Source organism: Pristiophorus japonicus, chromosome 4 (genome assembly GCF_044704955.1).
Source record: "Pristiophorus japonicus isolate sPriJap1 chromosome 4, sPriJap1.hap1, whole genome shotgun sequence".
NCBI classification, from domain to species: domain Eukaryota; kingdom Metazoa; phylum Chordata; class Chondrichthyes; family Pristiophoridae; genus Pristiophorus; species Pristiophorus japonicus.
Window position 1 is genome coordinate 40,365,769 of NC_091980.1, and position 16,201 is coordinate 40,381,969.

Here is a 16,201-nt window from a genome sequence, read left to right on the forward strand (position 1 = left end):
ATATGAGGAGACTGGATCGACTGGACCTGTAGTCACTGGAATTTAGAAGAATGTGAGGGGATCTCATAGAAACATATAAAATTCTGATGGGATTGGACAGGTTATATGCAGGAAGGATGTTCCCGATGTTAGGGAAGTCCAGAACCAAGGGTCACAGTCTAAAGATAAGGGGTAAACCATTTAGGATCGAGATGAAGAGAAACTTATTCAATCAGAGAATTGTGAACCTGTGGAATTCTCTACTATAGAAAGTTGTTGAGGCCAGTTCATTAGACATATTCAAAAGAGAGTTAGATGTGGCCCTTACGGCTAAAGGGATCAAGGGGTATGGAGAGAAAGTAAGAATGGAGGACTGAAGTTGCATGATCAGCCATCATCATCATCATAGGCAGTCCCTCAGAATTGAGGAAGACTTGCTTCCACTCCTGAAGTGAGTTCTTTGGTGGCTGAACAGTCCTATATGAGAGCCACAGACTCTGTCACAGGTGGGACAGATAGTCGTTGAGGGAAGGGGTGGGTGGGACTGGTTTGCCGCACGTTCTTTGTGTTGCCTGCGCTTGATTTCTGCATGCTCTCGGCGTTGAGACTCGAGGTGCTCAGCGCCCTCTCGGATGCACTTCCTCCATTTAGGGCGGTCTTGGGCCAGGGACTCCCAGGTGTCAGTGGGGATGTTGTACTTTATCAGGGAGGCTTTGAGGGTGTCCTTGTAGCGTTTCTGCTGCCCACCTTTGGCTCGTTTGCCATGAAGGAGCTCCGAGTAGAGCACTTGCTTTGGGAGTTTCGTGTCTCATGATCATATTGAATGGTGGTGCAGGCTCGAAGGGCCGAATGGCCTACTCCTGCACCTATTTTCAATGTTTCTATGTTTCTAATACATGGGTCATAGTTGCAAGCAACAGGTTTAAGAGGTAAATGTGTGTATTTTCACATTACAATGCATCCAGATATATTGTGCAAATCTTCTATCCATGTGCTATCGATAATCCAGCTTAGGTTTCCTCCTTTGACAGGAGTATTAACAGTGCCATTTTCGTATTCTCTATAAAAGTTTGATCATTAAGGATAGTGTTCATCGACATAGGGGACCCCTCTTAAATAATGTTACTTTTTCCTTCACTCTCAGTATCCTCCAGGTACCTCTTCTAAAGTAGTAACCTCCGAGTTTATTCTGCCATTGAATGAGCAGCTGCTGTTGAACAGGAAGCTCTGCCAAATCTTCAACCTCTTGCCAAGTTAACATCTAATCAGTAGTGGCTTCTAAATATGCACATTGCTTTAGGTCACAATGCTACAATTACCCTTAGTCAAGAGATATCTGAAATTAGTTCAGGAATTACAACACCTGAGTGGATAGCATCTCTGTAGTACAGCATACTTTTGTATAACTCAGTGTGCCATGGTTTGCAAAATGAAGAAATGTATTCCTGCAATTCATCAGACCACATGGGGCAATGATTTCTTCTGTTCATCAATTTGCAGTACAGTTGTAAACCTGTCCATTATACCTGCATTTATCAGCTTGCCAAAAATTTTAATTTGTGGTGATTTCCCAATCTGAGGCAGACGGTGAGGATGAGAGAGATGAAATTATTCATCATAACGGGGGGTGAAAATGTTGGAACATGAGTCAACAGAGGCCAATGGGGAGGGTGGAAGAGTGAGCAGTACTGACATATACCCAACTCTGCACCTAGTTAATCCTTGCTGAGACAAAAAAGGACTTGTATGAAGCACCTTCTCTATAGGAACCGATCAACTACCGAGTGTCGATTGATCCTTATTCACTCAGACAGACACAACATGACTCCAGCTTGGCTCTATGCAGAATAAAAAAACAATAGGGTTTGATACTTCTGTATCTTACACAGTCAAGGGCGGAAAATCCGTGGGATATGATGTTTGGCGACCACCTGCCGCATATGAACAAACTCTGTCATTCACCCACCCATGGTAAGGGTTGCACAGGCTACCCCCCCCCAACTATGTCCCTCCGCCACCCCCCCACCCCCCACCCCCCAGTCCTTTGAGCAAAGGGGCCAATCTGTCAAAATAAAAAATAATAATGTTGGCATTCTTCAGAGGCTCAGGCTTGCCTGACTACACCCCAGTGATGGGACTCAGTAATGCCTTTCAAGAGGCCGAGATGCCTCCATTCACATAACATACCAGTAATCACAGAATTACTAGATCCCCTTCTATCCCCAAGAGAGGGAGCTCAGGCGTAGGAATCTCTGCCTTTGACTCCAGCCCCAAGCCGTCATTTGCTCCTAACGAGGCAGCTAGGTAACTCCAGAAATAGTGGCAACTTGGTGCAATGAATTCTCTACTATTTTTCTGAAGGTTTCACCAAGCTCCCACTGGAACTATGATAGCCAACCAGTGGAGCCCTTTGGAATTTCTGAGCATGGGTCATCAACCACAATGTTGCCGTTTACTGATCCTCCTTGCTAAGATTGTAGTCATCACGTCAGTTGTGGTCATTGGGCCAAAATGCAAATGCCCAACACAAAGTTGTGGTCCCACTATATCCAGAGAGAAGTATGGCTCTATGTAGAGCTCCTATCCTTATTAAATGCTTGGCAGCATGGAGTCAATAGACTGTTCTGAATAGAGAATGAAATGAATGGAAGAAAGAAAGAATGAGCTTGCATTTATATAATGCCTTTCATGACCTTAGGATGATCCAAAGCACTTCACAGCCAAAAATTTATTTTTCAAGTGTAGTCACTGTTGTATTGTAGGGAAATGTAGCCTGCAATTCACACACAGCAAGGTCCCACCAACAGCAATGAAATAAATGACCAGATAATGGGGTAGAAATTTGTGTTTGGTGTTAGCGCAATGGGTGGTATTACATCGGCCGCCTGTTGTATCCGCTGCCCAATACTCTATTCCATTACAGTCAATCGAATTGAATATCAAGTGGGGTGTATAACGAGCAGCCGACATGATACCGCCCGTTTTGCAGTAACACCCAAGACAAATTTTTATCCCAATCTGTTTTGCTGATGTTTGTTGAGAGATTAATGTTGGCCAGGATATTGATAGGACCCCCAACTGATACATGGACTGTGAACTTTGGTTCAGCACCAGGCTCTCTAAGAAACTAAGCATCAGGGAATTGTCACAAGACTTCCCTCAAGTTTCAACCCACAAACAAAGCGGTCACACAATGCTCGGTCTTGAAGGTTTCCAAAATGACAGTGAATGGATAGTTTTTTTAATGCTACAATGTACTCACTGATACTCTCGTGGTTAATTGATTTTGTATTCCAAAATGATAATTTTCAGCAATTTCCAGGGACTCACAGGACTGCAGTGTTGTCTCCGTCAGTGGTGTGTTCTTTGGCTTGACAGGAAGAAGCAAATTTTTCAGGGTTTCCTATATGTCGGGGTCTGCTTCAGACAGGAAAATAGCCCGTTTTCTTTCTAACATCACCCGGTTACGGTTTTCATCATCGAAGACTTCGACAATACTATTTATGGTAAAAAAACATTTCTAGTCACTCCACATACGCTCTGAAAGTCTCTCGGTTATGATGGAACTCACCCAAGCACCCTATTATTCCCATAGGTGCAGCCATCTGGACTCCGGCAGTTCAGACAAGTGTGCTTGAAATTTACCTTGTTTTTTTTTAGCTGTGCTGCAAAACAAAGAACCTCTCAAAGTCTCTCTGTTGGTTGGCTGTAACATCCAGCAACAAAAATTTCAGCTAGGGAATCCAGAAATCCCATCCTACATCGCCAATGTGATATATTCTCTATGACATCACAAACACACACACAAAGGGAAATCATGCTTGACAAATCTTCTGGAATTTTTTGAGGATGTTTCCAGTAAAGTGGACAAAGGAGTACCAGTTGATGTGGTATATTTGGACTTTCAGAAGGCTTTCGACAAGGTCCCACACAAGAGATTAATGTGCAAAGTTAAAGCACATGGGATTGGGGGCAGTGTGCTGACGTGGATTGAGAACTGGTTGTCAGACAGGAAGCAAAGAGTAGGAGTAAATGGGTACTTTTCAGAATGGCAGGCAGTGACTAGTGGGGTACCGCAAGGTTCTGTGCTGGGGCCCCAGCTGTTTACATTGTACATTAATGATTTAGACGAGGGGATTAAATGTAGTATCTCCAAATTTGCGGATGACACTAAGTTGGGTGGCAGTGTGAGCTGCGAGGAGGATGCTATGAGGCTGCAGAGTGACTTATATAGGTTAGGTGAGTGGGCAAATGCATGGCAGATGAAGTATAATGTGGATAAATGTGAGGTTATCCACTTTGGTGGTAAAAACAGAGAGACAGATTATTATCTGAATGGTGACAGATTAGGAAAAGGGAAGGTGCAGCGAGACCTGGGTGTCATGGTACATCAGTCATTGAAGGTTGGCATGCAGGTACAGAAGGTGGTTAAGAAAGCAAATGGCATGTTGGCCTTCATAGCGAGGGGATTTGAATACAGGGGCAGGGAGGTGTTGCTACAGTTGTACAGGGCCTTGGTGAGGCCACACCTGGAGTATTGTGTACAGTTTTGGTCTCCTAACTTGAGGAAGGACATTCTTGCTATTGAGGGAGTGCAGCGAAGATTCACCAGACTGATTCCCGGGATGGTGGGACTGACCTATCAAAAAAGACTGGATCAACTGGGCTTGTATTCACTGGAGTTCAGAAGAATGAGAGGGGACCTCATAGAAACGTTTAAAATTCTGACGGATTTAGACAGGTTAGATGCAGGAAGAATGTTCCCAATGTTGGGGAAGTCCAGAACCAGGGGTCACAGTCTAAGGATAAGGGGTAAGCCATTTAGGACCGAGATGAGGAGAAACTTCTTCACCCAGAGAGTGGTGAACCTGTGGAATTCTCTACCACAGAAAGTAGTTGAGGCCAATTCACTAAATATATTCAAAAGGGAGTTAGATGAAGTCCTTACTACTAGGGGGATCAAGGGGTATGGCGAGAAAGCAGGAAGGGGGTACTGAAGTTTCATGTTCAGCCATGAACTCATTGAATGGCGGTGCAGGCTAGAAGGGCTGAATGGCCTGCTCCTGCACCTATTTTCTATGTTTCTATACAAGATGGCTCTACAGGAACTTATCATGTGACCTTATCTCATGATCCTTTTATTGTATTTACAGCAGTAGTTGTATTACCACAGTAGTCCACTAGGTGAAGCAGTAGTCCACTTGATGGAGCTATATTACAAGTACTTTCTGAAGTGTCGTCACTGTTGTAAGGTAGAATATGTGCCAGCCAATTTGCACACAGCAAACTCCCACAAACAGCAATGTAATAATGACCAGATAATCTGTTTTTGTTATGTTGATTGAGGGATAAATTTTGGCCAGGACACCAGGGATAACTGCTCTGCTTTTCTTCGAAATAGTGCCATGGGATCTTTTACATTCACCTGAACGAGTCGACGGGGCCTCGGTTTAATGTCTCATCCAAAAGACAGGACTTCCAACAGTGCAGCATTCCCTCAGTACTGCACTGGAGCGTCAGCCTAGATTTTTGTACTCAAGTCTCTGGAGTGGGACTTGAACTCACAACCTTCTGACACGAGGCAAGGGTGTTACCCACTGAGCCACAGCTGAGACTTAGCATTAACCAGTCATCGCACTCCATCAAGCATGGCATCTCATCAAGTAACATCCTACTGATGCTCCAAATGTGTAGATTGCCAACGTGATGAAGCTGCGCTACCTGCCACCAGTGTCTTGGATAAGGACATATCGTTTCCCTGGCAGAATGCGTACCACCAGTGACATACGGTCTATACCATTCCGCTTTGATGCTGGGGATAAACTGGAATGAGCCTATAAGGTGTTGAAAGGAGTGACTTATTGATTTCATGACCCAGTCCCACAAGGAGAAATAGAGTGCCATGAGTTTTTCCAAGTTAAAGTAAAAGATAAAATTGTGATCATAATAGCAACAGCAAGTGTGGAACAGACTGCCCAATGGGCAGTAGCTGCACTGCTAGCCTCTCTACAACATGTTGCAATTGCCCTCAGACAGTGGACAGAAAGGTGTGCAATGAGCTGTTTCTGCAAGTTCAGAGTTCCATTTATACTTCGATGCATAAATATGAAAGCACTTGTTTCATTCTGCATCGCTGATATCAAATATTCAGAATGGAAGAGGTTTCCATTCACTGTTATTCTTGTATTTTAGTCTCCACCTCAGCAGGAGAGAGAGCAAGATCAAAGGTTCAGCTCTGGTTCTCGAGGAGAAGGCAGTGCCAAGGACAAAACGTGATACTTTTGTAGACCAGGCTTCTTGAATGTGGGATATGATTTCAGCACCTGACATCACTCCTCCAAGCACCTTCTTAGTTTTTCCTTGGAACTTGGCACAGTGGGAGTACCTTCTTCATGTGTGACACCTATCCATGCAATGCGAATAACAGTCACGAGAGCATGCTTGTTACAGCCTCTGAGAGAGCTTTGGTAAGATTTTAAGCAAGGTTTGATCTACACTTAAGGATAATTCATAATCTGAACTGTCAATGAATCTTCAGGTTTCTGTCCTCGCAAACATGGAGGAAATAGTTGTTACACTAACAGAGAGAACTGGAAGCATGTTCTTCAGAGTTTCAAGTGTTGCAGCAAGTTCAAATAACTCACAGCTTTTTCCAGAGTTCTCCAGGTGTGGCCCACATTAGAGCAAGTCAAAGTAGAAATCCTGTCCCTGGCTGCTGAATTCAAAGAAAGTGCTGTTCCTGGGATCAAGTTAATAGCAGCACCATTTATACGTCCCTGCAGCTGAATTCATGAGGAGTTCTCTACAAGAAGCTTAAAAAAGAAACGACAGGGAATCATGCAGTGCAAGTAGCAAATGCATTTCTCAGCTTTTCTATTTAGGTTAATTAAGTTGATGCCCATTTGTTATACACTAACACTTTACACAGAGTTTTTCTGTGAAATATTTTGTGCTCATAATTTGGATCCTCATTACCCAATTCTTTCCGGGCATGTTTTGGACCCCTATTGTCATAAAGAAGTTCCAATGGAATGCTGAAAGTAGTTTAATAAAAGTACTGAGGCAAAAAGGTTATCAATTTGTGCAGCAGGCCACATGCTATGCTGGTATTGGCTTGACCTGCTTCTCTTCATTATGCCTCACTCCATATATGATTAAGCAAGGCAGTTTGCATCAGGTCAGTATAATATTACAGAAACTACACAAGAGCCCATTTCTTTTCCCCCATAACTCTGGCCTCTCGCATTGAGCTGCAGGAAGCTGAAACAGGAAAACCCTGGTTAATTTCTTGGCTGCAGTACAAAAAGAACAGAGGACGAGAAAAGAAAGGCCTGGATTAAGGATTTAATTGGCCCAGGATGCACCATAAAATTAAAGCTCCCTACATTCGACCATACTCGTAGTCAATGCCAGTCTGCATGCTTTGGGTAGAGGGGGGAGGGGGCTCAATTAATCTCGTCTACATCCAAGTTGCCTAACTATTTGCCTTTTAAAATTATACGTTTACAAGGTTAATATCCATCAACTTTGCTAGAATGCTCACAAAATTGAGTTCAGGCACGCAGCACTTTTTAATCAGTTGCTTAAACAGTGATGCATTTAACGGGGAGCTTTATCCATGTACATTAATTTGAAATACATTCTGTCGTCTTCTTTTTCTTAGGCAGCCCCTTGTATTGAGGATGACCTGCTTCTACACCAAAAAGTGGATGAGTTCACAGGTGTTTCAATAAAGGGCCTGATATTCCAGGTCCCGAACTACGGGCTCAATTTTCCCAGTGATTTGCGCCATTTTTTGGGCATCCACTGTTTTTTTTGGCGTAAGTTAAAAAATTAAAGTTTCCCCAACGAATGTGCACCAGCGTAACTCAGTTAGTTACGATTTTTTTAGATTCTTTTTTTTTTTGGCGTAACCTGATGTCTGCGCCAGTTTTTGTCAATTATGGAAGTTTGCCCCAAAAAAAAAATTCCTAGGTCGGCGTATGTGACCACTCCCGAAAAACCTTCTGGTGAGTTAAGAAAAAGCAACGCACATTGAGAAACCTGCGCAGAAAGACGCCATTGTTTTTCAGCCAGCGAAGTTTTGGAGGGAGTCAAGCAGACTTAAATATGTATAATAAAGATTAATTTTTTTCACGTTATATCGCAGTAAATGGAAGTTTGATGGAATTCTGTAAGTTTTCATATTTTTTCAACTGACACGCCACCACCGAACGTCTGCAAACAGGGTTTGAGGGTCGGAGCATTGGCCGGCAGAATCGGTCCTGCGCCCAGACACAAGGGCTCGGGGCTTGGCTGCAAAAGAAGCCTGGAGTGGGGGAGATGCGGGGCTGTGGAAGGCGATCAGAAGCCTGCATTACCCATCAAATCAAGCCCGGGTGAGTGGGGGGGTTGTGGAAGATGATCGGAAGGCATCTGAAGCCTGCACTGATGGGCGGTGGGGCGGGATGAGGGGTTCCTGATCACTGCGCCTGTTCAGACCTGGGTGTGATCCATACAGACCTGTGGGGAGAGAAAACAAAGAACCTTGTCCTGCCATTTTGAGCTTCTTTCAAAGATAAAATTTAAGCATGGGGATAATATTGACAATGCCATACCTTGTGCAAGCCTTTTCCATGATGGTGCTGCGAAGGAGACAATTAATTCGACATCATCGCATGAGGAACCTCAGAGCCCGTAGGGTGATGGGCAGGAGGCCTTACTCACTTCGGGTATATCGAGACAGGCGTTCGTACCTGCACCTGAGTGATGCAGACTGTGTCAGAAGGCTACGTTTTCACAAAGAAGTTGTAACTGAGATCTGTGAGTTGGTCAAAGCAGACCTGCAACCTAGAAGCGTCAGGAGGACTGCTTTGTCAGTTGAACTGAAGGTTACAGCTGCACTTTCATTCTATACATCCCAATCGTTCCAAGCTACAACTGGGGATATGTGCACCATTTCTCAACATGCAACACATGTCTGCATTTGGCAGGTGATAGCTGCAGTAAATGCACGGAGAAATGACTACATAATGTTCCCCATGACCGCACAGGGCTGTGGGCTTCTCCAGGATTGTTGGCTTCCCAAAGGTATAGGGCTGCATTGATCGTACCCACATCGCCTTGCGAGCACCTTTGGATGATTCTGAGATTCCTGCCATTTCTTTTTGCACTGGCCTCCAGACCTCGGGGTGATCACCATTCCCCAGTCATCTTCTGCAAGTTGGTTCCAGCGTTTCTTCATTTCTTTGGGTGGAACTTTTATGTGACCTCTGCTGGTGTCCAACTCCTGCCATCTGGCCTCAATCACAGTAATTAGTGCTTCCACTTCATTCTGTAAGACATTTTTGGTCCTTGCACCGCGTTGCACCTTGTATTGCAGCTCCGATTTTTCCAATGAGAATTAAAGTTGTCACACATAACTGGCTCTTAAAAAATGGCCGATTGCAGATCGGGAGCTGTACGGCGCATGCGCTCCCATAGGAATCAGGTCATAAACGTCCTTTTTTTCGCACATGTGCAGAAGGGGCAGCATCATTTTTTCGGCGCAGACAGTAGGCTCCACCACCGAGGCTACAGGACAGGCTGCTCGGCGGCAATTTTGAAAAATAGAGCGAGGAAACTTGGCACATTTATGTTTGGAGTAGTTCTGGCCTAGAAAAACGGGCGTAACACTGGCAATATGCCAAAAAACGGCTTTGGGCAAAATTGAGCCCGATATGTTGAAGGGTAGAAGATGCCTGTGCATTGATTTTTTTTAATGTGTGGTGGTCGTTGCACACCAGCCACCCATTCTGTATTATGATGCTGAGGGACTTTGCAAAATAATTATATTGGTTAAATATTTCCAGTAAATACTGCAATAATGCTGATAACTCAATTTCATAAATTGCTTGCACAATTAATCATGTATATTACATATGTAATTCAGAGATGGAAATGGTAGGATTGGCCTTCTCTGGCAAGTGTAGAAATTAACAACATATGTGCAACATTGTGTTTGTCAGTCACATCATATAACTACAGTACATTTTTTAATCTCTGTTTTTGCGATTACATGGGCTGGTTTGCCACTAAAACTAGAGGCTGTAATCCAACAGCACATTCATTGACCATACAATTGTTCTGGTTCATTAATGGGCAAGGTGTTTATGAAGCACAGCCAATAGGGGAACACCTCAAATTTGTACTCAGTTGTACGAAAGCAACTACAATTCACCATTTTAAAATACTGTACTTAGTACAATCTTAACATTGGCTTTATATAGCACTGTGAAATATTACCCTTTTTTTAAAGAGCAGTACAGTTGTCTTGTGGTTATGTTACTGGGCTAGTAATGCAGTAATGCAGAGTTTTGTACTCATACGCCAAAGAATGTAAGTGCCAATCCCACCATGGTGGTTTGAGAATTGGAATCCAGTATTTTTTTTAAATCTGGAAATTCAAAGCTGGTATCAGGAAAAAAAAGTGACCATGAAGCTATTGGATTGTCGTTTAAAACCCAAATGGTTCATTAATGTCCTGTTGGGAAGGAAACATGCTCTCATTACTTGGCTTGGCTTATATGTGTAACTCTAGTGGTTGACTTTTAACTACCCTCTGAAGTGACCTATCAAGCCCATGAGTTGTATCAAACAGCTATAAAAATGACAACAATAAAACTGGATCCACAACTCCATGATCTAGGCATCAGATCAGGATATGATGAAGGCACACCAAGCCCATTTGACTCCACAACGTCCTCCTCACTAACTTCTAGGGACTGGTGCCAAAGTTCGGAGAGGTGTCTCACAGACGAGTCATGCACTTGCCTGACATATGCGTACACAGAATCATACCTACCAGCCAATGTCCCAGACTCCACATCATCATCCCTGGGTATTGTCCCCATGTTGAGCATCATTTGGAGGAAGCATTAAGGTGAGCAAGGGCACAGAGTGTACTTTGGGTGTTGGAATTCAATATCCATCACGAAGAATGGGTCAATAGCACGGGTGCAGCATCAAAAATCTGGAGTTCCGGAATTTGTAATGTTCCGGAATCTGGACTCCGGGACGATCTGTGGCAGGGTCGTCCAGAATCCACAAAATGTTCCGGAATCCAGACACCCTGCCAAACCGTTACCGCCGCCAGCACGGCCCAGGGAAAAGTCACAAAATGAAATCCAACTACTGTACAGTGACAAAAATTGCAAGAATAAAAACGCCAATCCTACTTGTTCCAGGTCAGGTCTTCACCGTCTCTACACTGCTACTCCTGGGTCCACACCAGCTCTGCACAGCACACAAGTCCCTGACCAGAACCAACCAAGCTCCTGCACAAGTCCCTTCGGCCAGAACCAACATGGTGAAAATACACTATAGGGTAGAAGCCTCGTTTAACACAGGGAATGTTCCTAAGAACGTTTAAGAACTTTTCAAGTACAGGTACAGGTAGACAGGGCATCAGACTACCTTCCAAACATACAGTTACAAAACAAGAGAGGGAGACTTATGATGCATTGCGAAGAAGCGAGGACTACAAGACCTGCGAAGAGAAGAACTACAAAATGACGTTGAAAAAACAGAAATATTGGAACCTGGGCCCAGGCATTTCCGGACTCGGGACACGCTTCTGGCATTCCGAAATCCGGAAATATCCGAACCTGGGCGTTTCTGTACTTCGGACATCAGAAACACGTTCGAAAGTCCGGAAAAACACAAAGTCCGGAACGGCCTTGGTCCCGAGGGTTCTGGATTTTAGGCGCTGCACCTGCACCACCATTGACTGAGTCCTCAAAGACAAAAGTGCTAGACTGTACTTGCGAAAGGTGGTGAGAGAACGGACACGAGGGAGTAAGCTACTTGATCTTATCCTCACCAATCTACATGTAACAAATGTGTCTGTCCATGAAAATTGGATTGACCATCACACAATTCTTTGTGGAAACCAAGTCACATCTTTAAACTGAGGACACCCTTCATTGTGTTAGAGTAAGAACAGATCAAGTAGCACAAAACTGGGCATCCATGAGGCACGGTGGACCATCGGCAGCAGCAGAATTGTATACAATCACAATCTATAACCTCATGGACCGGCATAACCCTTATTCTGCATTCAACAGACAAGGCTGAAGCATTTGCAATAATCTTCAACCAGAAGTGCCAAGTTGATCATCCCTCTCTGCCTCCTCCTGAGATCCTCGCCATTACAGAAGCCAGTCTTCAGCCAATTCAATTCACTCCACGTAATACCAAGAAACGGACCCTAACAACATCCCGGCTGTCGTGCTGATGACTTGGGCTCCAGAATTAACCGCACCTCAAGCCAAACTGTTCCACTGCAGCTACAACACTAGCATCCTACCCGACAATGTGGAAAACTGCCCAGGTATGTCCCATCCACAAAAAGCAGGCCAAATCCAATAAAGCCAATTACCTCCCCATCAGTCTACTCCCAATCATCAGCAAAGTGATGGAAGGTATTGTCAACAGTGCTATCAAGAGGCATTTAGTCACCAATAATCTGCTCACCAATGCTGCTCAGATCCAGACCTCATTACAACCTTGGTCTAAACATGGACAAAAGAGCTGAATTCCAGCAGTGAGGTGAGAGTGACTGCCCTTGAAATCAAGCCAGCATTCGACCAAGTGTGGCATCAAGGAGCCCTAGTAAAATTGAAGTCAATGGGAATCAGGGGGAAAACTGTTTACTGGCTGGAGTCATACCTAGCACAAAGGAAGATGGTTGTAATTGTTGGAGACCAATCATCACAGCCCCAGGACATCGCTGCAGGAGTTCCTCATGGATAGAGGATTGGTTAACGAATACAAAACAGAGAGTCGGGATAAATGGGTCATTTTCCGGTTGGCAAACAGTGACTAGTGGGGTGCCGCAGGGATCATTGTTGGGTCCTCAACTATTTACAATCTATATTAATGACTTGGATGAAGGGACTGAGTGTAATGTAGCCAAGTTTGTTGATGATATAAAGATGTGTGGGGAGGACACAAACAATCTGCAAAGGGATATAGACAGGCTAAGTGAGTGGACAAAAACTTGGCAGATAGAGTACAATGTGGGAAAATTTGAGGTTATCCACTTTGGCAGAAAGAATAGAAAATCAAATTAATTTAAATGGAGAAAAATTGCAGTACAGAGAGACTTGGGGGTCTTTGTGCTTGAAACACAAAATGTTAGTATGCAGGTACAGCAACTGATCAGGAAGGCAAATGGAATATTGGCCTTTATTGCAAGGAGGATGGAGTATAAAAGCAGAGAAGTCCTGCTACAACTGTACAGGGTATTGGTGAGGCCTTACCTGGAGTACTGCATGCAGTTTTGGTCTCCGTATTTAAGGAAGGATATACTTGCATTGGAGGCTTTTCAGAGAAGGTTCACTAGGTTGATTCCGGAGTTGAAGGGGTTGACTTATGAAGATAGGTTGAGTAGGTTGGGCCTATACTCATTGGAGTTCAGAAGAATGAGGTGATCTTATTGAAACTTATAAGATAATGAGGGGGCTTGACAAGGTGGATGCAGAGAGGATATTTCCACTCATAGGGGAAACTAAAACTAGGGGACATAGTCTTAGAACAAGGAGCCACCCATTTAAAACTGATGTGAGGAGGAATTTCTTCTCCCAGAGGGTTGTAAATCTATGGAATTCTCTGCCTGAGAGAGCTTTGGAGGCTAGGTCATTGAATGTATTTAAGGTGGAAATAGACAGCTTTTTAAGCGATAAGGAAATAAAGAGTTATGGGGAGCGGGCAGGGAAGTGGAGCTGAATCCATGATCAGATCAGCCAAGATATTAAATGGCGGAGCAGACTCGAGGGATCAAATGGCCTGCTCCTGCTCCTATTTCTTATGTTCTTATGTTAAGTACCCTGGAACATTTAGTTCCCAACTTTGGTCACCTTACAACAACATCCCTGAATTGGCTATTAGATCAAAGCCATTTATCTCTATTTGGGCCAGTAATGAGTCTATCTTGTTATAAATGCTTCGTGCAATCAGTTAAAGAGCCTTTGTTGTTAACTTTTTACCATTATTCCCTGCTTTCACCTTATTCACTGGTACACTTTTACCTTTAAACTCTCGGTCTCTTCTTGTCACACTCTGCTTATCTTTACCCAAATTGCTACACTCCTCCATTGCCTTAACTTTTCTATTTAGAGTTCTAAATTTCCCCTCACCTGATCCCACTTCCCCCTTTTTTTAGTTTAAAGCTCTATCGACAGCCCGAGTTATTTGATTTGCCTGGATACTGGTCCCAGCCCAGTTTGAGTGGAGACCGTCCCAAAGTAGCACGTCCCTCTTTCCCCAGTACTAGAACCAGTGCCCCATGAATCAAAAACTCTTCCTCCCACACCACTCTTTGAACCAACATCCAACTCTCTGATCTGCTTGTCCCTATACTAATTTGCACGGGACTCGGGTAATAATCCAAAGATTATTACCTTCTGAGGTTCTGTGTTTTGATTTGGACCCTAGCTCCTCAAACTCGCTCAGCAAAACCTCATTCCTTGTTCTACCTATGTCGTTGGATCCAACGTGGATCACGACAGCTGGATCCTCTGCCTCCCACTCTAAATTCTTCTGCAGCTTAACCCTGGCACCGGGCAGGCAACACAATCTTAGGAACTCCCGTTCGTGGTTGCAGAGAGCAGTATCTATCCCCCTGACTTTACTGTTCCCTACCGCTACAATCTTCCTTTTCACTGCTCTCACTTGAATGGCCTACTGTACCGTGGTACCCTGGTCAGTTTACTCATCCACGCTGCAGACTTTGCCCTTATCCACACAGGCAGCAAAAATCCGATATGTTTTGGACAAGGACAAAAGCTGAGGCACCTCCAGCACTGTACCTGGGGTCCCCTTACCATCCTGTCCCTAACCACTAACCAAACCTGTAACACCACCGAACCTAAGGGGTGCGACTGCCTCCTGGATCAAAAAGTCCATATAACTCTCCACCTCCCTGATGGCCTGCAATGTCTCCACCTCGGACTCCAGCTCAACAACTCTGAGCTGAAGTGCCTCGAGATGCAGACACTTACTGCAGACATGATCATCCGAGATTGCCACAAACTCCCACATGCTGCAGTTGCGGCACACCACCAGCACTGCCATCCCTTTAGAACCTTGTTTTATTTATTTAGTTAATTAAAATTTATGTATTTAATCAACTTAACTTATAGTTTAGTTTTTAGCTAATTACTAGATCTAGTTTAAGTTCCAAGCAGATTCAATATTTGTGCAACGCAAAGCACTCCAAGTATTGGAGGCAAAAAGCAACACCTCATTCCCCCTCTGCTCTGAATTCCAACTCTCTCCAAATTCCCAAGTTTAATACTCGGGGCTGGAAATTGCTATTTGCCCCAAATTGGGGACGGTAACCTTCCGGGGCCGGGACTTCCTGCACCCGGTCTGGAGGTCCTGCCCCCAATGTGGAATTGGGCCGTACGCCCCTCAAAGGAAATGGAGCGCTGTCTCTGGCACTCCGCTTCCTTTGAGGGGTGCTCCAGGGGTGGTAGTGCGGCACTAAGTCTAGCGCCGCACAGAGGAGGCCAGCGCTACGCGGATGCTACACGTACCACTGACGCGTTACAATGCCTCTCCCCTTCCATTAAAGGGGAGGGCCACTGCGCACTCTGCGAGCCCTTTGGTGGCCGCCACTGGGCCACCAGGGACACGATCGACCAGGCCAACAGTCCGGCACCCAAAACGCAGTGCCGGGCTGCATGATGGCGGCCCGATCGACGCAAGGGCCACCATTGCTGGACCGCGCAAGAGTCGCCGACAAATAAAGATGGCGGCCGGGGGCGCTTAAAGGCCACCACATTAAGGGGAGCCCCGGCAGCAGATGTCCACCAGCTTCGCAAGCCGCAATCCTGGCATCAACATCTACCCGTGGCGCGCGGGGCAATTTCCACCACAGGGCAGAAAGGGGTCAGAGCAGGGCGGTGAGGGGTCGGCGTGTATGGCGATGACATCATCGCCGGTTGTGCATCGGCCTGGGGCGCTACCCACAGGGGGCGGTGCTGGTGGGACAGCGCCACCCAAACCTCTGGGGCAATTTCCTGGGAGGCGGTAGTGCTCCCCTCCCCCGGGCAAAAACGCCATTGTGCCCCCCCGCAGGGGTGCTAATGGGCTATAAATAGGGGTAATTTCATCTCCAATGTTTAGAAGCATTCCGTTTAAGACCACTTGGTGCAGACCACTCAGAAGTATATGTAACTCCCGCCCCACGCCAAAATGG